Source organism: Oryzias melastigma, linkage group LG16 (assembly GCF_002922805.2).
Source record: "Oryzias melastigma strain HK-1 linkage group LG16, ASM292280v2, whole genome shotgun sequence".
Classification (NCBI taxonomy): Eukaryota; Metazoa; Chordata; class Actinopteri; order Beloniformes; family Adrianichthyidae; genus Oryzias; species Oryzias melastigma.
In genome coordinates, this window is record NC_050527.1 from 14,971,381 (window position 1) to 14,996,809 (window position 25,429).

General features: G+C 38.3%; 2 long non-coding RNA genes across 4 annotated transcripts in view; both read right to left on the reverse strand.

Moving 5' to 3' along the window:
- Nucleotides 1-9,661, reverse strand: part of LOC118599799 — a 63,118-nt gene extending 53,457 nt beyond the window's left edge. The window contains exons 1-2 of one of the 2 annotated variants that reach the window (XR_004949308.1): nt 9,566-9,661; nt 9,398-9,474 (exon numbers count right to left, since the gene is read on the reverse strand). This is a non-coding gene — a long non-coding RNA (uncharacterized LOC118599799). Of the gene's footprint in view, nt 1-9,397 lie in introns of both variants that reach the window. The other variant, XR_004949307.1, reaches the window with a different exon arrangement.
- Nucleotides 9,662-11,110: 1,449 nt separating this feature from the next.
- Nucleotides 11,111-25,429, reverse strand: part of LOC118599798 — a 61,260-nt gene continuing 46,941 nt past the window's right edge. For both annotated transcript variants that reach the window (XR_004949306.1, XR_004949305.1), the window contains exon 3: nt 11,111-11,474. This is a non-coding gene — a long non-coding RNA (uncharacterized LOC118599798). The remainder of the gene's footprint in view (nt 11,475-25,429) is intronic.

Sequence of the window (25,429 nt, forward strand, 5' to 3'; positions counted from 1 at the left end):
AAGTTCAGCCGGCGTCTTGCAGGTTCCAGACGACCCCACTCCCAACATTAACGCGCCTAGGATAGCACATAAGAGTCATTTAGCAATCTCAAGGGACGTCATAAAATGGAACATACCATTTTATGTGTGGTAAGTGTATCCAGAAGTATTTGTAAGGATAATCTAAGTGACATGCAATTATGAGGTATGGGTGATGCTTTTGTACGATGCCCCTGTGTGTTCTGGCCCCACGCACAATTGTGGCATGCAGTACTTGTGTACATGATACGTAAGTGCCCATAGGATGCCACAAAAACTACTCTCTGATTGTCTTATTTCTTCATTTCAAACAGACAAGCAAAGCGCAGGATTTGGTGGTTAATAGAAATAAAAGATCACCCTCAGGATTGTTTAAGTGTTCAGTATGACCCGAGTGTTACGACTGGCTCTAGGCCGTAACAAAGAAGCCGGGAGACGAAAACAGTTTTAACTTAACGAAACTTTAATGTGTTTAAACACTCAAAAGGGGAGAGCAGAGCACGCAGCGAGTTCCGCGGTGCAGCAGTGACGTTGAACCCAAACAGGAAGTCCCAGCAGAGCCCCCCTCCTCCCTGAAGACGGAGCTTTATCCAGAGGTTCCAAATCCCCAAACAGCTGCACCTGTCAGAGAGGAGGAGACACGGGGCAGACGAATAGAAGGGAATACGGCTCAGGGCCGTAACACCGAGGCCCGCAGCATACCCATAGATAAAAATGCGCACAAACATTTTTTCTCTATGGAGTTACTGAGCAGTCTACAACCTTGAAATTTCACAGTTTTGACTGTTTTTTTTTTGCAGACAAACAGCCCACGTCCACCCACTGGGACTAAGACATGTTTCAGATTCAAAGACGAAAAACACTTGATCTATTTGTAAATGGTATTGCCCAAAAACTCTGTCAAGTAGAGGAAAGAAAAACCACAAATTGTGAGCCCCTTTGCTATCATCCATTGCTAAAGACATTCTGTCTGGACCGTGTTGCCCCATTAGACATTTTCCAGCCTTACTTGATTTGCCCTTCTTTGGGTTTGTGCAGAGACCTTGTTTAAAGGCTGTTTGGTCCACTGCAGAGCTTATGTGAGCGTTCAGAGCCGCTAAATGAAGCAGACGACCTGAGAAAACAAACTGGTGTGGGTCAAATGTGCTGGTGTTAGACTCTTTCTGACAAATGGACGGGAGGAGTTCGTCTGAACATCAGACACCAGACTATATGTCCTTTCAGGTTCCTGAGTTTCTAAGAAAAACCTGGTTCTTCAAGAAATACAAGCAAAAGTGTTGCCAGGTTTCCATACATCCACGACATCATATACGAGTCGTCTCTTCTGCCATCCAGCTGCTCTTCTCTTCTGAAAGTCAGATGTTGAGTGTCAGAAGCCTTCATCATGCTAATTAGATGTTAGAAAGACGTGATTTTTTTTAGAACAAATCTACTTTAGAATACCAGGTTTCCCTGCTCTCTAGAAACCAGATTAAGAAAACTATTTTTTGTAATGTTTAAAAAAGCCAATGTTTATTGAAACTCACTCCAATGAAAATTGTGTTTTTTGTGTTACATGTTCTTGTGGTATTTTTGAGAGGAACTTGGCTGACTGAATGACCGGAAGCGGAAATTATACAACTCACCCTCACCTTAACCCAAAATGGAGGCATCCGTCCCGCCCTCAGGCCTCCACACACTCAAGTGAGTATCTCACACTATCGGACTAGTTTGGGTTAGGGTTTCCTAAAAAGGGTAAGGCCTCAATTTAGAATCAAATTTAGACTTGGGAAGGGAATGGTGTATGGTGTGTGCGCTGACTCCACCTTTTTTGGATGGTGGGATCCACATGCTTTTCTTTTTATAAACCCAAAAGTGTTCTGAATTGCAGAAATAATTTGTATTGAGGCGGCCGTGGTGCAGCGGTAAGGCGGTTGATTCCTGATTGGAAGACTGTGTGTTCGATTCCCACCTTGCCCGCCCATGTATCAAAGTGTCCTTGGGCAAGACACTGAACCCCACATTGCCTCTGATGGAGGGCTGGCACCAGTGTTTGGAAGTGTGTGACTGGGTGAATGGGTTTGTGACTGCAAAGTGCTTTGAGTCTTCAAGGAAGGTAGAAAAGCGCTATATAAGTATACGCCATTTACCATCTAAAGCTTAAAATGGGAAGAACTGTAACTGATAGCGTTGGTTCAAAAAAGCGTTTTTTCCAGTGATCTGAAGATTGATGTCGGCAGCCAGGTCCTCTTTCATTTTTCTCATAATAGAAGACATAAATAAAGAAAATGAATATTAAAATTAATATTGCTTTTCATGGTATTATTTTATTTTAAAATGCTGTGAATCAGTAGCAGAAGAAAACATCCCATTTGAAAAACGAGAGTATCCATGACTTAGAAAATACACCAGGAGGGCCACAAACACCTTCCATTCCAATACATCAACTTGTAGACAAATAGATCCATGAACGTCTTTGTTTTCCTCGTCCGAGCTGGTACTCAAAACTGTAAGGTTGGATAGCGCCAGTATTGCTCAGGTTGGGAGTGTGAGGGGCTGCAAGCTAGCGGGAAAGCCAGTAGACAAATGGGTGATGTGCACCAATGGTCCAGCCCACAACTCAGTCTCAGTCCAATCTGCAGAAACTATTACCTACAGAACGACAGTTTTTTGGATTTTGGCCAAAAAAACCTGCAAATTATGGTTGACAATAGACCAAAAGATGATCGTAAAAAAAAGTAAAACTTTGAAGCATGCTTTTTCTACCTTTTACTGTGCTTTCACTGACCCACTGAGGACATCGTCTCCAGAACTAATGCTCCCTGTCTCCCTTTGGACAGCGTTCCCTGCGACACGTCGAAGCCTCGGTTGTGAGTAAATTACAGCGCACCATCATAAAAAAATCAAAACTCTAGCCATTATTCTTTCCATTATTTTGCTTTATGTTCAGTCATTTTCCAGTCATTCCCGGTTCCACCCATGTGTGTTAGTTAAACTATAAAATGTGTCACTGGGTTTGGCTAATTGCTGCTAAACCGATAGCATATGCTGAAGAAGTTTTCTTTTTTTCTGCTGTTCAAACATTTAAGTATGAAACAGCTGATGATATGAGATTGTAGAAGCTATAACCTCGCTTTTGTTTGTTCTTGGAAAATCTCACTGTTATTAAATATTTAAGCCCTTTTTTGAACTGCCTGAACCGAGGTGGATACATACGTGGGACAAAGTGGATCTTTGTTTGTTTCTGCTGTTTTCAGCAGTCTCTCCCATTTCCTTCTGAACCCCGGTGCGCTCAAATATATCCAGTTTTACACGGGGCCATGATGTCACTCCGCCTGTGGGGCTTTCCCACATTCATGGCTCAGCTGATAACACATGTGGTGGAAAACTGTTAGGGCGCATGGGTGTGTAGCAGCCCTAAACTTCTAACCCATATCAAACTTCCATGAGAAAAGAAAAAAAAAAAAAAGGAGGGGATTTGGCAAAGAAAAATAGGGCTATTTTCTCCCAACCAACAACCAGCAGCTTTAAAGCTCATCAAGATTGTGATTACATTGGCTAAATTCAACAGCCCAGCCCATGTTGTTGCAGGCAGCCAGGCTACAGCTGTGCTGTACTCCATAAAACCTTAAAAGAAAAAGCATTTCCCGCTGCGATCCTTCCCCTTACCTTGCTTATTTACACAAGTACAATGTATGTTTGGATAAATCTGCAGAATTTCCCACTTTGCGGGTCTGAACTCGGGCATAAATTGTGCGATTGCTGTACAGATCAAACACTCTTAAAACTCTCAGGCTGCTACTTGAAATGCTTCAAGTCATGAAGAAAAAAAGAGGAATTTTTGTTTCTTAAAAGCTGTTTTGTGCTCCCGCAGTGTCTCACACGCACACAACAAAACCTGCACTGAAGGAAGAATCTCGTGCCAAAAGGCTGTAGAGAATAAATGACACTTAATTCTGATTTAAGATGTAGGTCAGGGGAGGGAAGGGTCCCTCGGGTGCAGTCAGAGGACTAACTCGGCAGATATGGACCCTCAAAAGGAAGCCGGAGTTGTTTATGAAGGAAATGACATCACCAGGCTTGGCCCAGACAATGACTTCATGCTGACATGGTAATGGCAGTGCAGGCGGGGGGTAGCGGCGTTTGGAGCAGCAGATAAAGGGTGACCGGGTGCAGTGTGACTATTTTAAACCTGAATCCAGATTATTCATATATATTTTCATATTCGTCTTTAAACTTTTAGATAAGCTCTTCATCGCTTTATGCACCTCGGTACATGAGAGCTTTGAGAGATAAATGAAAGGATTCCCTGGTCATACAAATGTGACCTTTTAGTGGTGTGTCAGAAAAAAGGTCAACAGGGTTAAATACTGATAGATAATGGTCTTAATTCGTTAAATTCTAAGGTTAAGGTCTTGAGCTCCTGTGCCTACCAAAGCCATGTGAGTCTTATTGACTTTGCAAATGTTATCAGGCTTTTTATTTATTCATTTGAGAAGAAATAAATAAAAAAAAATACAAAAACCTACATCGATTTTGAAAGTTTTTGCACTCCATTAAACTAAAATTTGAATGACTTGTGAATCAAACAATGGGGACACAGAGACGATGGCTAAAGCCTTTGTCACATCTTCATTTATGGGTAGATGCAGGCTGTCTGTTGACTAAAAGAGACAGACAGTAAGTCACCAGCACCTCACTGATAACTAGAGTGGTGTAAGAACACCGTTTAACAGAACCGCCATATGCCATGAGTGCACACAACTTACATTATCCTTACAAATACTTCATGTTACCCTTCCCACATGAACAACAATAGCACAATCCATTTTCATGAAGGTACCTTAAGGGCGGCCGGATGGCTGGTGTAGAGCTGACAGACAGGAAACCTGGTTCACTCCCCAGAGATCTCAAAGAGCTTAATCCAGTGTGGGTCCTTAAGGGAGATCTACTCTCTAATATGTAGATTCAAAGAGACCTGAAGCCTCTTTTCCACTGAGCGGTCCAGTATTTTGAGTGTTTCCATTGTAAAATGGACCGATTAAATAGTACCGAACCGTACCTCTTGTTGCAGTTGTAGGTCCATTGAAAAGTGGAATGCAGCGGTTGTGGCGGAGCCACTGTAGCCACTTGTTCAATGGCAGAAAGTGATGATGACATTAGAAAGTTTAAGCTTTCTAATGTAATTTAAGCTAAAATTTCCAACATTTAAGCTAACATTTAAGATAAGATTTCCAACATTTAAGATAAGATTTCCAACGTTTAAGCTAACATTTCCAACATTTAAGAGAACATTTCCAATATTTAAGCACAAATTTCCAACGTTTAAAATAACGTTTCCAATATTTAAGCTAACATTTTCAAGATTTAAGATAACATTTCCAACGTTTAAGCTAAAGTTTCCAACAATTAAGATAACATTTCCAATATTTAAGCACACGTTTCCAACATTTAAGATAACATTTCCAACGTTTAAGATAACGTTTCCAACGTCTGTAAGCATTCTGGTTTTTACAGTTTCTTATGTACTCTTTTTTTCACAAGTCTACATTAAAAAAAAAATCAAAATACATATAAAAAAATACAAATAAAATAAAACAAATAAATTTTTGTCAGAATAACCATCTTGGAGCTAAAAGGTCATTCCTTCCCGGGAAAGGGGTGGTGTCACTCAGTCCAGTTCTCTATATACAGTCAATGGCTTTAAGGGAACTTCAAGACACACCTGTGCTCCCCTAAAGGTGTAGTCACATGAGCGCGGACAATCCAAAAACTTGGAACACCTGAACGGGTCAACCCGAGTGTGGTATGTGACCCTAAATTGTCAACATGTTCAGTCACAAATGTTAATAAAATGATCGAGTTTCCCATCAGTTGACATTAATGTCACACTTACACTACAATGACATATGCTTCATGCACACAACACGAATCTTTGTGAAATCTTCACCAACTCAGAAGGATTTTATTTAGAAAATTGTCACTTGTCTGGAAAGTTTTTTCACTGCTGTTTTGCCTTCAATGAGCTAAAAAAAAAAAAAAAAAAAAAAAAGAGGACATTTGGTGTGTCCAGGACTCAGCTGGTTCAGCGTCTTTAACAAAATAAGAGCCTCTTCTTCTCTTTTAGTCAGACACACAATGATTGCTCCGTCCGTCTCTGTAATAACTCATGCTGTCTAACATGATCGTTTAAGGTCTCCTAAAAAATGACGGGGAAAATAGGGCTGTAAAAATGTTCTTCCACAGACAGCCCGTGAAATTATTGCAGGACTCAGGACAGTTTTCCAAATATTGCTAGACCACAGGACGAAAGAACGAAATAGATTCTCGTTTCTTTATTTCTGTTGTTTTGCCAACTACTGTTCTGTTAACACTAATCTGCAAAGGTTACGAAAGTCTGTGCTTGACAAACACAACATCTCTGCAGCAGTGAAAGAAAATAGTAAAGTCAAGGAAAGGAAACAAAAACTCTTTCCTTTTTCTCATAGAAGAATTGAGCCAGGATTTGAGGAATTTTAATTGAAAAAGATGCAGTTTACATGTACAAAAAGTTTTTTTAGGGTTACTTTACAACAATGTGTTCACAAATGTCAATTAAATGTCAATTAGAATTAAAAGTGATGTCTTCAAATGTGCAAAAAATGCTTAAATAAAGGAAGACAAAAACTTTCCAGATTTGAATTTTTGTTGCTCTGTATTTTCTGCAACCGGTGATGACCTCCTCTTGTCCTGAGGATTAGGCCCGAACAACTGAAAAAGAAGAGAAAAAAAATCCCTCACACCAAAAGAAAAAAGAAAAAAAAGACAAGAGTGGGTTTGGAGGAGCCGTTGGACCTCCCAAGAGCAGAGTTGGAATAAAGCCCCAAAACAAATCCTGATGCTGCATTAAGGATCTCACATTGTGCCCTGGAATGACTGAGCCCGAGGATGCCTGGGGACGGCACTGATGCTGGCTGCAACAGAAATACTGAGTTTGGTGACACACAAATTGTTCAGGAGATTGGGATTACCTTTGAATAAAAAAACAAATACTGATATTAAACATCTGCTCTTGCCTCTTATTAGTTAATAATCATCTCCGAAAGACTTCAAGAAAATAGAAGCACAAAAAACACAAGAATAAAAATCACATTCAAACGCACAAACAAAAAAGTAACTTTCTTACCGTCCCACTCCGATCATCTTCTGATCTATTGTCAAAGGGTTCCAGTGGTATTTTAGTAATGATTATCCCGTTTTAGCCAAAATCCAAAACCCGGTGTCATTTTCTAGGTCATAGTTTCTGCAGAGCGGCATCATCTGAGATGTGGGCAGAGCCATTGAAACCCCACCTCTCTTCCCATCCCCATTGCTGAGAGCTCTTGGTTTAGACTCTCTCCCACTAGCTTTCAGCCTTCACACACTCAACCTAACAACAAAAATGACGAGCAATATTGAAACTATCCACCCTTACAGTTTTAAATAGGGGTGTAGGGAAAAATAATTCAGCGATATATCGTGATATTTCATTAGGCGATACTTGTATTGATTAAATGTTGTCAAGACGATATTCATCCTGTTATGCTCCTTCATCACACTGGAATGTTTCTTGAAAGAATTGCCATTTTTTTGTCCTTATTTTTGAAGCACCACCTTTACAAAACGACGATATATTTCTCGATATATTGTATATCCATAGATGGAAGTAAAATACTTTTCAGTATAATAAAACACTGCAATTATTGTCGTTTTCATAGATGGATATATACTGTGCAATTTATATTGAAATATATCCTGCAGTTCAAGCACTGTACAGTCACCTGGACCGCTTGAAAGCTATATTTAGCCTTGTTGGAAACAAACAGTAATTTATTTCCACATAACGCTATTAGAATCTCATTGGTTAAAGCACATTCATTCATAGTTTTTTTCTTACACTGACAAATATTATTTTGTGGAAATCAGACAATGTTGATTGCTCCCTTTAAGAAAAAACATTTCTTAATTTAACAAAAGAAAAGCATCATGAATTTGCTTGGGTAAAAAGAACTTTATGCCAATATGAGATAATCATTTAAAAAAAAGATTTTTTACCATTTTATTAAAGTGAAAGGTGTTTTAATATTCAAGTAGAGGTTTTTTTCTAAGTCATTCTCTTTAAAGAAAATTGTAAAAAATGTATTCTGGTACAGTCATGGGATATATTGTAATATTGAATCATGAGATGAGTAACGCAATACGTATCGTATCGCCAAACTTGCAACTACACCCCCTTAGTTTAGAGCCAGATTCCAGCTCAGAAGAGAAAAACAAAGATGTACATGGATCTATTTGTCTACAAATTGATGCATCGGAATGAAGTGGAGCAGAGAGCTTGTGGCCCGCCCAGTGTATTTGTGATGTCACAACTCCTATTTTTTTAAGTTACATTCACAATTTGAATTAAAAATACGTAAAAATGCAATTTAAAGCTTAATTTTCTTTATATATGCCCTCTACCATTAGAAAGACGCCACAAGAATATGTTAAAAAAATGTCTTTAATGAAGAACAGGCAAACAGCTTTGAGACTTTGAAATTAAAAAAACATATTTCTAACAAACAGATAAACACAACTTTGTTTATCACCAATATTATAATCTATTTCTGATTTGGTGAAATTTAAAACGCAACAACAACACGAAGATGCCCAAAAAGGAGGAAAACATAAAAAAAGAAGAAAAAGATAGTAACATAAACAACACTCGTCTATATTTGTTCTCTTTTTCCCACAGCCTCTCAGATGGACATAAATAGAAAACACTCAGATAAAGCAGATAAAGGAAGAAAATGGCAGCAGATGCCTGAATTCATTTCACAAACACACAAAAAAGATGCAAAGCGAGCGAGGACATGTTTTTGTTACAGCTGCACATTTCAACAATATTTCATCCAAAACAACATATTTGTAGTAAAAGGAAATCCAAAAGCATGTCAGAAATAATCTCTCCAGGTCTAAGCACTAGACTAGAAAGTCGAGGGGCTTTTTTTACACAACGGTCCCATCTGGCCTTATTAGCATACTACATTGCTAATGCTAACTTTTAATGGTGCGATCATCTCACGCGCTCATTTTCACTGAATCCGTAATGCAACATTTGCATATTAGAACAACATATTGTCTCTCACTCGCCTAGAGGTCTGATGCATGGTGGTGTCACATTCCATTTCTGTCTGAAGCTGTCATTTGAACATTGAGCAGAACGGGAAATTATATATTTTTTAAACGGTTCTGTAAAAACACATTTCTTCAACAAGAATAAAATTAAACTGATGAGCTCATTTGAGAAGGAGAATCAAATGATCTACTGTTAAGTTGCAGAGGTGTTTCTAGAATTAAAATGTAATTTGTGTCTAATGGCAAACTTGTGATTTTTACTTACTTTCCTGGCAGGTGAGATCTTCTAATTTGTGTTTTGACAAAGAGTTGAAACTTTCTTGTATCTGCCACGCTGTACACCTCAAAAGAGAAATCCCCAGTAAATAAGAAGACTGTATAAGAGATCTGGACTGAGTGAGTGTGATGTCACCCACTGGAAATGACTGCTTACTTCTGGCTCCAATGAAATTAAGTCAATTCATTCACTAATTTTTCGCGATACGGGTGCCAACATTGTTGGAGCCAGACATTATCGGGAAGTATTAATAGGGCCGAAACGGTCTGAGTCAACGTTTCCATGGCAACCGCTCTCACCAATCAGGGATGAGCTTGTTGGACGGCCACACCCCTATAAGGTAGATTCAGGGGGATCTGTCAATCACACGTTCGACATAAGACCACATACTTCTATTGAGGCTTCCAATCGGTCAGTTTAAAACTTCAATAACTTCACTACAGAAAAAAATATGAAAAAAAAATATTATTAGCAAGAAGGATTATTCTGATAAATATAATGAACAATAGCTGTTTTATTTTTCATGAGAAGGCTATAGAATTTTGGCTTCTTGGAACCAGCGGGTACTTCCTGTTTGGAAGACCAGGGGGGAGGAGTCACTCAGTCCAGTTTTCATATTCAGTCAATACAAAGCACAGACTATTGCTTCTTAATTCTCCACACGCACTATGATTGATCAAGCACCTTCTGCAGTCTTGACCCAAAGACCCGTCCAATTTTTATAGCTGTGCTCCGCCAAAATAAGAGCATGGGGAGTTTTTTGCACCACAAAGCAGCAACATCCAGATAGTGATGGTCCAATAATTAAAAGTCCTCTTTGATAAGCTGGGACATGTGACAGAGGACATGCAAAACGTTAAAAAAAGCAGATTTGACTTATCATAAGTTTGTTTAGCGATCATGGCTAAAGAATTAGCCATAAAGGGGAATGGTAAGTTGTGTGCAACATTATCGTGACTCCAGAAAACAAATGAGGGTAAGGTATAAGACTTTAAAAAGGCAAAGTGCTCGACTACATGTGCAGCCACAGATCAATCTAAAGTTGCATGCTGCCACGCAGGCCAGAAAGGATCAGCTGACAAAGACTCCCATTCACCGACTGAATGGAAACGACCTGGCTCACTTCAAAATTCAAAAGCATGAATATGTGATTTGTGCATAAAGAAGTGAGCGTCCTAGGAATATTTAAAATCCCACAAATATAGACAGGCAGGCGGAAGGACGGACAGACAGATCAGCAGTGGATCATATCATAATCAAAGCTATCAAAGCTGAAACAGACTTTCTTTTAGGCCCCAGATGGAGGAGCGAAAAGACGAGGACAGGTGGGGAGAAGGAGAAGGAGAGAGGAGGGTGGGGGGAGGGGGGCTACATATTTCACCTCCATTCACCTGCTGACATGGCCTTTCAAAGAAACCTTTCATTAGACCCTGTGAGCAGTCAGCTTAGTCTGCCCAGTCCCGTCAATTTAACTGTCATATTACGCCGGCTCACTTTCGGCTCTTTTATCTCGGGGATTTTTCATCTAATGGTTTTCATTTGGGAGGACTGGCAAAACGGTCGCATGCCTCAGAAGTTGAACTATCTAATACATCGGTTTAAAGTCTAAGGTTTGCGTGGTTAACCTGCACACATGTGGAGACCACCATAAGGAGAATGTGCAAAGTAAAAGAGAACTGAAAGGTGAATACTGCTGATCTTTTTCCTTAATGCAATAAACATATATTATCATATTTATATCATTTGAAATTTTTATCTCATTTTAGGAACTTCAGCTAACTCAACAGAAGGATCAGGCGGGAGGCAGAATTGCAGATTTTTATTTATTTATTTATTTATTTTTTTTGCTTTCACATTGCACTTCTTGGAAAGGACTATTTACATACACAGGAATAATATTGTTTGTTTCAAAATAAAATGCACAGGGCTGATGTCACTTACTTTTTCGCAGCTCTTCATACTGTTGTTCCTGCTGGATGGTCTCTCTCCATTCATTCCATTGTAGGTACACCGCGACAGCTTCCATTTGTTTGGACCACAGCAAATGTCCAATGAGCTTTCACACCTGTAAAAAAACAAAGTATCATTTTTTTTATTTTATAGTCTTATTCAAATAAAACCTAATTTCTGAGCACTCAAGAACAATTCAAACCCACTTATTGTAGTTATTATTATTATTTAAGATTAAGGGTTGCTCTGATCAGAAACTGACCAAAAAAAGATAAAAAGAGAAATTCTCTGTTAACACAAAAAAAAATATTGCACTTTGCTACTAAAACTTTCTGCACACTATATATTCAACGAATATAAGTCTTGTAATATTTTACTAATTTAAGTATTTGTATATTTAAATGAAGAACAAATATTGTATTTTATACCATGGTCTGGGTGAATACTCGATTCTGATTGGCTGCTGGGTGTGCATTAAAAAGTGATAATGCACAGTAATAACGCACACCTAAAAAAGAAGTTCCGGTCACACAGACCAAACGTTCGATATCACTGCGCAGGCTTCTTTAAAACACGTTTTTCCTTCATCGTCTGGACAAAACAAGCAGTAATGGATGAACTTTCTCTCTGAACTGATGCTTTATTTAACTTATTGTAGTGACCAGCATTTATATTCCTCTCCTTTTGTAAGGTAAATTAATATTGACAAATTGGTTATTCTTCTTCTAATAAAACACCACTCGACATGGAAGGTGTAGTCTTCTGTTTCACCACAAGAGGGAGTTTCTCATTTTAGAGCAGCTCAGAAGAACGAACCTGCCGTGAAATGAAACACAGACAGAAGCTGAATATGTTCTAGCTGCTCACTGAAGGATTAACGTCAGAAAAAGAAGAAAAATATCCTAATTTGTCCAGGTCTTTCTTTCAAAACAGCGACACTTTACCACTGCAGCTGAGGTCTGTAACGGCTTCCGGCTTCATGCCGTGTTCCATGTCACCGTGACAACAAACCGCATCACGGATCAAATAGTCCGCTTTTTTGTGAAAAAATGAGCTAAACCAAAGAAATAACAAGAATAAAGTACTAAATATTGATTAAATGTTTATTTATTTTGTAAAGACCATGGTATAAGCGGGATAATACCCTCCGAAGAGTGCATTATGAGAAATTAACGCACTTCACTGAGGCCTAAACCGTCCTCCGCTTCGCGTCGGACGGTTTAGGCCTCCGCGTCGTGCGTTAATTTCTCATAACGCACACTTCGTCGGGTATTATCCCTTACATAATTCATACCTCTGTAAGGTAAAACCACATTTAGAATAAGCTATTAATAAAACTGATAGTAAGAGGGAACTGCATCTGAAATGAATCAGTAACTTAAAGTAACAAATCTTTCAGTTAATAATTAGGTTGTTATTGGTTTCTATATAGAGTCAATTAAATTCAAATTCTGGCTGTTTAGATAAAACGAACAAGCTGTCTTTTTATTACCAAATAAGGTAGTGCTTCTGTGGGATTTTTACACCAGTTGATGCAGTTTGTTTTTTACAGACAGAATTCAAATTTTGAAGGGTTTGTTTGCGTGTTGTAAGATAAAAACAATTAAACTCCATATGAAACTGTAGTCTGCATACAGAACTTGATGCAACAGAAGCCATCTTACTATAGTTATACCAGGAGTTGCAACATTGCTCTTATCTTTACCAATTACCATCTGTGTTTCTGTACAGGAAGAAGTCCCAAAATCCCAAGGCCAAATCCGATGTCTCCAACCACTTCGGCTTCTCCCTACCCCTCCAATTGTAGGGGCATTTGGAGGGGTAGTTATGTCCAAAATATTTTTTTAAGGAAAAGGGATAAGGACCTAGTATTATATCCCTTCGCTGGTAGCGTGATCTGTGTCGCTACATGCCGCGGAGGAAAAACTCATTTCTTTACACGGGTGTGGTCTGAACCACATAAGTTTACATTTAAATGTGAGTTATAATTTTTTGTTTTCGTATAACTTTTTTAAAGCTGTAAAACTAATGTTCAAAGTATTTTAAGAGCACTAGCGGCTACATGCTAACATAGCTGACCGGCAACTATGGTTGACATCATCGACTGGTAGTAACGCCTGAAATTAAAGACACTATTTTCCCATAACTCTCTATTTGGATGGTTAAAAGTAGAGGTAGAAGAAGAATTTAGATTTGGTTCAACAAACAGTGAGAGAAATTGTCCAGAGATACAGTAGAGGTAAAGCCATGTACACAGTATCCACTTCCAATGACAAACGTGCATTAGCGCATAAACTCACGTTTTGAGCTCTTTTATACAAAACTCCCATGCGAATGTACACAAGCTTTTAATTACATTTTGACCATCGAACGTATGTTGCCAGCTGAACAAGGTTGAGCTTTGACCAATCAGGGACTCGAATTTGATATTGACCCGGTGAAACTTGCCAAATTCAGAGCGTAGCTGGTTTATCTGGTGAACCCAGCAGATTATCTAGCATGAACTGAACTGTTTGGTCCCAAAATTGCAAGATTTATACCGCTTCAAAATTTCACATCAACCCTCTTCCAACTGTAGGTGGCAGACATGCAATAGTAAACATTAGAAAAAGAAGAAGAAGTAACCCCTCCCTGCTTGTCCAGTGTGAACCCCTTGGGCTAAATGCACATTCAAGAACCCTGTGTGTACTTAGCTGAAGAGGGTTAGCTGCAGTCCTATCTGTTAATTATCAACCAGAGAAGACCTGACTCTGAACAGTCGAGGCTGTTTGAGTTGGACGGGGAATTTTAAATATCTTAGAGCCCATTAAACCAGCGCAAGAATTAATGCTGGTGTAAATATATAATCGGGTTAGATGACCTTAAAACAGCATGCTATGGGTTCTTTAAAATGTTCAGGAAATATATGTTTTTTTTACTGGTATGATGGATTTTTTTTTGACTCGGTGAGCTTTTTACATTAACAAAAATTATGACCAGGTGTTTCCAAACTGTGGCATGCCACTGAGCAGCACCTCAATGAGGCCTTTTAGATTGTGATCATTTAGTCTGCCAACACCTCTTCTAAATCATTAACTTAAGGGGAATGGTAGCCAAACCAGCTTATTTTTTCACATAGCTGTGCTGTGTGAGGAATGCTGAGAGCACACACACACACACACACACACACACACGCACAGAACGAGGACTGAAAGCAATACAGAGACGTACAGAGAGAGGAGAGGCGCATAGCTTTCACCTTAAAATAGAGAACATCAATAACAGACTGATGTTGACGTAAGGCTTAAGAGGACTGGCTGGTTTCACTTTCCACAAAACAAGCTTGAACTACCCTCCTGCTGCAGGCCACCCACGGACCAGCCTCCAAGCACTCCACAAGTGAAGAGCGGTGTCAGCAAGTCCTCATACCATCCTGCTTCCCAGCTATGGTTACATACAATAATATATGAGCTTTACTGCATTTATAGTGGACAAAACCACCTAAATCATACCCACTTTTTGACAAAACTTCTCTGACAAACGTTGTTTTTTTTACCCTCTATGCTCATGGGCAAGCTGTAAAATTCTCCTTGAAGGAGCTGCCTAACTGTGACCAGTTTTACCTCAGAATTCCTGAACAAAGATGCCATGTGATACTGAGAAAATTAGAGGGGGAAGCAGTCAAGGCATACCAACTGAACACGCACACACACACAAATCCTCCCTGTGCACTCTTTTTATTCAGACTAAACAGACCTGATAACCCTGAGACACAATAAAGCACGACATAGAAAAGCCCCAGTGTTTCTCTGCACTTTGCTTTATGCAAATCAAAGCATCTAACTTTACCAACTGAGAAACTTTGCATACAGATAACTGAGATAAAGTAAGAACATGTAGCCGTTAACTGGGAAGACAAATAAAAAATAAAAAAAAAAAACACACACACACACACACACAAAAAAAAACAAAAGGGTTCAAAATAAACTTTTGCTACACTGGTGCTATATAAGTCTGAAACGGATCCAGATAATATAATTTCAGTTGTACCAGGTGTGGCCTCAGTAATAAAGAAAGACAGTGAAGTGAGTTTAGGTTTGTTTGAGAGTACCTCTGTAGATCTGCACATGACATTGAAAAAATAAAATAAATAAATACATTGTCCTCTTAAATTAGCATTTTGTGCATACAAGTTAGCCTGTTGTGTGTACAAGTTAGCATTTATGGGCTACAAGTCAGCATTTTGTGCACACAAGTTTGCATTTTTTGCATAGGCTACAAGTTAGCATTTTGTGCACACAAGTTTGCATTTTGCACATACAAATTAGCATTTTGTGCATCCAAGTTAGCATTTTGTGTGTACAGGTTAGCCTTTTGTGCACATTTTGTGTGTACAAGTTAGCATTTGGTGCATAGACTACAAGTTATCATTTTATGCGTGCAAGTTAGCCTTTTGTGAATGCAAGTAAGCATTTGTGCATACAAATTAGCATTTTGTGCGTCCAAGTTAGCAATTTGTGTGTACTGGTTAGCCTTTTGTGCATGCAAGTTAGCATTTGTGCATACAAGTTAGCATTTTGCGCATACAAATTAGCATTTTGTGCATCCAAGTTAACATTTTGTGCGTCCAAATTAGCAATTTGTGTGTACAAGTTAGCATTTTGTGCGTGCAAGTTTGCAGTTTGTTCATAGGCTACAAGTTAGCATTTTGTGCACACAATTTAGCATTTTGCACTGACAAATTAGCATTTTGTGCATCCAAGTTAGTATTTTGTGTGTACAGGTTAGCCTTTTGTGTACATTTTGTGTGTACAAGTTAGCATTTGGTTCATAAACTACAAGTTAGCATTTTGTGCGTGCAAGTTTGCATTTTGCGCATACAAATTAGCATTTTGTGCATCCAAGTCAGCATTTTGCGCTCACAAGTTTGCATTTTGTGTGTACTGATTAGCCTTTTGTGCACATTTTGTGTGTACAAGTTAGCTTTTGGTGCATAGACCACAAGTGAGCATTTTGTGCGTGCAAGTTAACCTTTTGTACATGCAATTAGCATTTGTTCATACAAGTTAGCACTGTGAGCATTCAATTTAACATTTTGCGTGGACACTTTAGCATAATGTGAGTTTAAGTTAGCATTGTGTTTACACTTAAAGAAGCCCGAAACGCAGGTTTATTTGTATTTACCTAGACTTTTCATTGAAAGTGGCTGCTTGTACGCTAGTTACCGCAGCCAGTGTGAATGTAGCTGAGTCTTAAGCAGAGCTTGGAGGAAATGTGACACAGAAGAGGAAGAATTCTACGGATCTAGTGATTTTTAGAGATGGGGAGAGTTTAGTTGAATTGTTAGCATGTTCCTTGTGCTGTGGTTATCTGAATAATTGTTCACATGTTCCACTAATGCACTAGATTCCTAAGTGTCATGAAGCTTAATAGTCAACATTGTGTTACGATAGTGATATATATTTGGTCTAGAATTGTTATTTATTCCATTATTATGATGAGTCTTTCAAGATGAAATGTCTGTTGTCAGTCCTGTAATTTATGTATCATTTTTCTTGTTTATTACACTTCTTTTTTTTTGCAGCTACGACTTGTATTCAGAGCAATTTATAGTGAGAAAAATATGGTAAGTGCTCTAACTGTTAAAATGCACGAGTCATCAGATGTATTGTGAAGATTAATATCCAATTAATACATTTTTTCATCTCAAAAATTATTTTTGCTGAGTACAAAAGTCTGAATACAGAAGTCTACTGTATGTAGACTACAATCCCCTCTTGTCACATTAGTTTCTTGCTAATTCAAGCGATTCTCATTAGTTACCTCTCAAGGTTGTCTAGCAAATAAACCCTTCGGCTGCTCAGAGACAAACATACAAACAAAAGAGTGAAGGGGAAGATATCTCGCATAGTCAGGATCCAGCACAGCTTGACCACCCAGGATTAAAGAAAGAGAGATGGAAACTTTAAATGTGTTTAGAACTTAACTGTGGATTAAAGGGTAGACTGAGAGACGGAGAGGAGGGCTGGTGGGTCGGGGAGTTTGTTGCGGTTGCTCAGCTGTAAATAATTAAAGAGCAGGCCTTCCCCTCTCCTTAACTCCCCCTCCATACAGACACACTCTCATGCACAGTAACCTTTATTATCGTTCTTATGACCTCCCCCTTGATATGAATTAGCCGTTTACAGAAACCGGTAGAATTGTCTGGAGTGAGGGTTTCGACAACACGGCTGCATTTCTGCACATTCATGCTCTCTAAACTCTAAATGAGCTGCACTATAAATATATCTAATGCTGTGTTCACAACGAGCATCTGAGCAACAACTTTCAATGAAAAGTCTGCATAAATTCCCACGTGTGTTTCGGGCTTCCTTGTTCAAAACTTAAAATGTTCCTTAGTTAAGCTTTGATCAATCGGTGACTCGGATTCAGTAGCATCTTTGAAATTTGATCATGAAGGAGAAATTAGTCATTGAAATTGTGCACAGTTGGAATTCTATGACCCCAGGTCTTTTATATATTGGAATAGACCTGTGGAAGAAAAAGCAAAATTGACATTTCACTCCAAGACTCTTCCAACTACAGCTGGGTTGATAAATTAAATTAATCAAATAGAATCCATTTAAGCTTAATAGATCGATACATACAATCAATTCATAAAAATAGAGATCGATTTAGCACATAAAGCTAAAGCTGCTAGCTTGATGCCAACTTATTAATGGAATTTCCTATAGAACGGCTAATGCTAACGCTCGGTCGACCTAAACATACCTTGCTGAATAAATGAACAACTTTACATACTCACAGGCATGCATTTTCCAGGAAAACAAGGAAACATTTTTCAAAGTAACAATTTGTGGTATAAAAAAACATTTTTGCTCATTCTTTGCTTATTCTTCTTGAAAAAAGTGTACTGCTATAGTGTGATCGCCACCTAGTGGCCAAACTAAAACACTCTCCAGGAGAAGCAGAACAATGTTTACAATGTTAATGATCTGAACTTTTTTGTTGGAGCTTCTCCTTTGAGAAACCACGTAACACTGTATGTTAACAATTTCATTATTTCATTAATAAACGTTACAGTATGTGAACTGTATCAAATTAATATAAATACATTCAAAACATATATAAATTATTTATGTATTTCTAAACAAACGTGTCTAAACGTATAAATTCAAATTTAATTCAATCTAATTGAATTGAGTGGATCAAAAGAATTGAAAAAAATCGAATCCTATTGTTTTTGGAAAATATTATCAATATTCGGCCCTAACTCCAACAGTGAGGCTAGTTCCACTTCCAATAAAACGTTGATGTAAACCAGTGTATATGCATATTTGGGCTTCTATGTTCAAAACTCTCTTGTACACACGTCACTACACAAGTTTTTAAGTTAGTTTTCGGGATGTACTGTATGTACAAATCGCATGGCCATTGAACGTCTGTTAAAAGTTGGGACTCTGATTCAGTAAGAACATATAGTCGCATCCTTTTTGAAGCATGTAAGTTAATACTTGTGAAATTTGCGACATTTGCAGCACTTTAGAGTATTATACCAAACCTCCTCCAACTGTGAGTCCTTCTACTAGTGTTTGGTAGCAACAGTCCAGTGTGAACACCATAGGCTAAAAGCACATTCAAAAAATCACGTTCACAGATGCCCTGGGTCTTCGTACCATTAGGCTAAAGGTCAGGGTGGTGTCAATGTGGAGGTCACAACCTCTGGAGCTCCCTGCAAAATCATCTTCACCCTCAACAGAAATGAATCCTGAAATGTTTGAAACCACTGCGCACAAAAGTCAGCTGCAAGCCATTTACTTCAGAGGTTGGAGACTAGTTTCCAAGTCTTAAACAGCATGTCTTATTGGCAAAGCCTTAGCACAGCTGAAAGTCTTATAGATGAAAGACCTGCAGACTGTACAAGCCCCGAGGCTCATAAAAGCATTTATGGTGTGAACAAGGCCAAGAAGATTACTTTTGGAGTGTAATCTATTACATAAGATAACCTGCTTGATCTGTAATCAGAAAAGGAATTTACTTGGAACTATGTGGCACTGTGACAGCAGGTTTTTTCTTAGAACCAAAAAAAGAATCTTGGTTCTCACAATCCAGTGTCTGTCTAAAGAAAACAGAACTGTGAAGAAGCTGAACTTAAAAAGGAGCACGCACGTGTATCCCATTGTATTAAACGCAAAGAAGTTTATTTCTTTGTGGCTGAAATCTCAACTCAAGACTTAACCAACACCGCACCTTCTGCTCCCACGCACCTGATAGTTACGCGCGTGAGCACGCTTACACAACGCTGCTGTTTCCGTGGTCGCCTGCCAAAGAAACGCTGGGCCGGAGCCAGGCATCTGCGCCGTAAGAAGTTAAGGGTTCAGCATGTGTCAGATGTGCAGTTGTCTAGAAACATTAAAATATACTCACCAGCAGTCAGAAACAGAATCCAGCCCCACAGTGGATAGGTCTCTAAACCCGAAACGTGCACAGATGCATGAACTCGGGAGACTTCAAGACTACTGTTTTTGTTTTTCCAAAGAGTGAATAATGATGTTTATTTAAAAAGTTGGAATTAACTTGTTTGACATGATGAACTGATTACATTTTACTGATTAAGCTGCAACCCTGTCTTCCTTTTTGGCCTTTGTTTCTCATACCGTGAGATAGTAGCTGGGTTTCAATTACACATATGAGCAAAACTTTCTTGATATTCTCGAAAAAACACAATTTTACAACTACACTGTTTCAATAAAAATCTAAATTAAGCGAATAAACACAAATTAAGTCATGTGATAAGTCATTCAAAAACACATCACTTAAATTTACAGCAGATACATTTAAATTTCTGCCACAGCACTAGCACTCATCATCATCTATCAGAGGAGATGTCAGTGTCTCATTCAGGCCATGGAGCGCTAAGCTACATGTAAAACAGCTACGAATGAAGAGATTTTAGAAAATTGGGATTGGTGAATTTTTTTTCCAATAAATGCATGTTTTTCAAAATTGTCATGTTTCTATAAAGATAATTTATTATCGCAAATCCAATTTGGCAATTTTATAGTCAATGGAAAAGCAGCTATTTGAAACTTTTTCATCACTTTTCAATTTCCTTAATCAAAAAACATTTTGCTCTGAATGAGTTTTGTGAAATTAAAATAAATGATAATGAAAAACATTTCAAGTCTTTAAATTATATAAAAAATGAATAAAATCCAAAATTTCCTCCTAGTTTTGTCTTTTATTGCTTTTCTAGTCCTGCTTATTAGCTCAGTTTTATAATAAATAATATATAGCTAAGTTGCTCCTATCTAACCTGTATCATATTCAAGTAAATAGTATATTAAGTATCTCATTAGTATGATCCAAACTTTACTTAAAAACCCATCGTATAGAACTTGGTTTTCTGTCCTGCAGTTCATCATTGTTCCACTTGGAGCAGCAGAAGGGCTTTTCCTGCTCTTTTTAAAATGGCAGCTTAAAACTTTTTAAAACTTTAGCTAATTCTTTGAACTTTACTATGAGAATAATTCATCTAATGTTATTTATTTTTTAAATGACTACTTTATGTATTGAAAGAATGCAAAATAGGTTGATAAGTAATTCTTTATGATGCGGTAACACTATGTTGAAAGTGTGATTTAGTGAAATTTGAGACAGTGGGTAGGAGCTTTTTTTCCTGAACATTCATGTTCATATTTTTTAATCTTAAACTAAAATTGCCGAGGTCAAGAAGTTACCAAATCACCCAACGTATCATAATTGATACTATCTATATCTTGTTAAAAAAAATGCTTTTTTTTGTGGATTCAATCAAATGGATTAAAAATCTTAAAAAAAAACTTTTTAAGTATCAATTTTTTTTAATAATTTTCTGACAATTCTTTATTGTAGTGGGCTTTAAAGCGTAAAGATGGGTTTATTTAAAAAAAACTGTTAAAGTTATGCACTGTTGGTAATTTCGGTTGGGAAAAAATCTTGAAACTATTTTTATAGAGCTAAAGTGAAACAAAGATGAAAAAGTTTTGCATATTTTTTTACACTGTGACCAAAGCAGACTGAAGAAAACAGATTTTCTGCTACGTTGTTGTTCAGCGAATCAGCATATTTGATTTGGCAGAGACTTTTATGCTGGATGCTCTTCGTGATCCAACCTTGTACTTTATCCAGGCTGGGGACCGACACAGGGAGATCCAGAGTCCCAAGAAGTGTGCAACAATATGTTCAAAGAGAAAAATCACAATCTCAATAGTTCCAGTGGAGTTAGACGTTTAGATACTTTAAATAAAGAATATCTGTGTGAGGAACAAATCCAAACACTTGGTAAAATGAATAGGTAAAGCAGCTTTCCTTCATCCCAAAAGTCTGCCTAAATGTACTTTAAAATATACTTAAATAAAAACTTTGAGCTCCGATGAAAACCTCAGAACACGCCGTACAGGCTCGCAAATACAATGAAGACACTGAAGTACAAAAAGGTTTCAAGATGAAATCTTCCTTCTGTCTTCCTAAAATGTTTTAGCCACAACTGAACAAAATCAGGTATTAAAAAACCCCAAATTGGCAGGAAAAGCCTTTGGAAACCACAGAATTATATTAGGAAAAGCATCCTGGTGGGATGTTTGAGGGGAAAAGGGTTATGGAAGTCAGATATTTAATTTGAAGACATTCTTATTCTTAAACACCATTTAATTTGGTAAACCTCAAACAGATACTTTATTTTCCAAACTTAACCTCAGCGCTAAAATAATAAAATCATGAAGAAAATGAAACCAGGGAGGATAGTTTCCATGGTGACAGTAAAACAAACAGAAAAAGAAGAGCGATTCGAGCAGAAGTCAAACTCATTTAGGTTATAGTCGATGTGTTTAAGCCTTCGCCTGGTAATAAGTTTCTATCTTTTTTGATTAGGCTGACTAAAGTTTACTTAAGGATTTGATATAATATGCATTTCCCTGGAAACTGTGTTTGACTTTATTAAGAGTGAAAGATTCAGGTATCAGAAGAGAGCAGAATTGCTGCTGTAAAAAGAAGACAAATGTCATTCTCATAACGGAATCACATTTTTGTGTACGGAGGAGAAGGAAGGAATGTTTTCACGGATTCAGTTTTCAATACTTAACAGTGAGGGAGTTTGATGAAGAGAAACGAGCAGTGAGCACGATCCAGAGGTTGGAGTTGGAATGGAGATTAAAAATAAAAAATAAAAAAAACGTGGCAAAGGTATGACCTGCATGTAAAGAAAATCTAAAAATATATAAATATACATATCTGGATGTTTTTTGTTCTTTCAACTCAAACTCGTCTGAAATTCTAGCTTTCTTGCTTTCTCTTGGGGTGTATTCAGCGAACTATAGCGAACTAGAGTTTTTTTCCCCTAAAATAACCGGACTGGAACAAATTTTCAGTCTGAATACACACAAGTGGATCCAGGTCCAGGTCCAGGAACCGCTCTCTGACCCAACTTTCAAATCGGTCTCAATTCAATTCCAATCAGACTGAGACGTGGTTCCTAGAGTTTCCTCGGTCTGAATAGGCTCTGTGCCCGGAGAGGAACAACTGGACCAAAACGGCCATCATAGCTGGGAATTATGGGATGTAAGCAGAGTAACTCAACGATGAGACACAGCAACTCACTGAAATGTGGTCAGATGAATGCAGTTTCATTAAAGTAACTTTTATAGTGATCCACATTTCCCCAAGAATCTATATGTCATACACACTTATCAGAGAGCCTTCATAGCATCTTCTTGCCAGTAACCGTCTTGCAGCATGGCTCCAGTGTACCAAAGTCGCAGTAAAAAGTTTTGTTCGTCAAAATATCTAAATTGGTCAGTGAAAAATACAAGTTTGAATCAATGATAGAAGGTAGAAGCCAGTCTGAATACAGACCACAGGCAAGGTTCAGGACTCGATCTGGACCAAGAGACTTTTTGAATCTGAATACACCCTTACACAGCAAGGGAGCATTAGGATGTCAAGGGGCGTGCCACTTAGCTAAACCATTGGCGGTCTCTCTATATGCCAATGACTCAGACAGAGATAAATATAAGAAGGCTGTCCAGCAGTATTCAAAAAGTTAACGATCTAAAAATTAAGCAGTTGGATCATTTTTACTGTTTGACAACATGACAAGATACTCTCACATTTCTTCCACGTCTCTAGCACTCATTATGATCTCATTATGCGTCTTATTCAGTCCATGGAGCAGCAAGATCCTTACACGTACTGCAGGAGTGGCTATGGATGAAGAGATTTTGGGAAACCATGGTTGGTGATTTTACAGAGGAGCTGTGGATCCAATAATTCCACATGACACAGTCAACTTTTGATGATGCTGCGGGACCTCTTGTGGCACCCGCTGTAGGTCATGTCACTTAATAAATTCCAAAAAAAGTGTTTGAATTTCAGCTTTGTGAAATGTCCACTTTAATACGTCCTAAAAACTACATCCTCTGAATGCTAAAGCATTGTTTCAATAAATCCAAGTATTTTTTTATTTTTATTTTGGCAAATGTATTATCGCAAATCCAATTAGCACAATCTCATAGGTAATGAAAATGCTGCCATTGTTACTTAGTTATTTCTGATTTTTTTTTTTACTTTTTCAAAATTTTGTAATACATAAATCATATATTCAGTGGAAACTGACACAAAAATCAAGGTTTGAATGAAATCATCTGGAAAGTGAATCATGAAATCCCTAGTTTACCTTTAGAGTAAAAAAGCATCAATAAAGTAAAAAGTATGCAGAGTACAATTTTTACCCAAAGTTACTTACATAAATGTCATTCCTAAGTACTCATTACTACAGACCTCTAATCTCTAAATATATCACTTTTGATTTCATTCTACCTTCAGTCTTCCATTTTCGTCCCAGCTAGGCTTGGTCCCCATGGAAACCATTTCTTCCAAGGCGTTAGCGGCAAAATTTATGATTAAAACCATCTTGTTGGTGCATCACCTGAGCGCTGAGAACGAGCTCATCAGCAGACGACGCTCCATGTAATCCTGCAGGATTCTTCAGCAACGTTAATGAGTTTGTTTCTGCAGTTCAGCTGGTTGTGTGACCAATTACAAACACTTCATTTACTTGGCAAGGACAACCACTGTTTGTACCACTGTGAAAGAGCACAATTATGAGGATGACGGAGAGCAATCTCACTTTAATGCAAGGGGATAGTTACTGTAATACGTCTGGAATAAGTTCACACGGGGGGAAGGTTAATGGACGACAAGACAAAGCGCGGAAAATGAATGTAAATCACGTAAGCTGCTGGTGAGTGTTCGGCTCCTTGCTTTGCTGCCAAATTGACGACAAGTTTGGCCGCAACAAGTCAAGATGAATAAACACAGTCATTCCGGAAGTGAGGATTTACTTTCTAAATCAGGGTTCGTTGTAGAAAAAAAGCAGACTGTGCTGGGCTTTCAACTCTCTCCAGAAGGTAAATGAAGTGGCATGGCGTGTTTTTTCCCGTCCCCTGCTTTTGAACACTTGCAGACATTCGTCCTTTTATCTGGTTTGGCTGCTACCTCTTAAAAATGAACATGTGCCGGGCAGAAAACTATCAACTACCTCACATATGTGAGAACATCTGCAGAGGAATGTGCCTTTGATTAGGTCAGCCTGTTAGCAGTTTGGATGCAAATCTTCCGTCCGACTCTGGATAATGTTTTCTCTCAGCAACGGACTTCTCCAGGTTTTTTTTGGTCAGTAATTCAGACCAAAGAGTACATCTGCTACTTGTCAAATTCAGAAGCTCCTGCGGACTGATGGTAATGTGTATCTTCGGGTTAACCGTCTCTGCGGACGAGCTCAAAGTGAGACCGAATGAATCATTCAAACTTTGGGAGCTCCGGCTCTATTTCTGCGACCATAACAAAACCTCCCTCTGAAAAGCCGTTATGGCCGCCGCAGCTCCCCTTATCTCCCAAATGGGCCTCATACAGACACATAATCATCATGGCACCTGAGTGGACAAACACACACAAAGTGTACCATTCATGCTAGGTTCATTGGCACCGGACTTGATCTTTTTACTGCTGTCCATTTGGGGTGAAAAATGCAACACTTAAAGAAGGCGGGGGGGG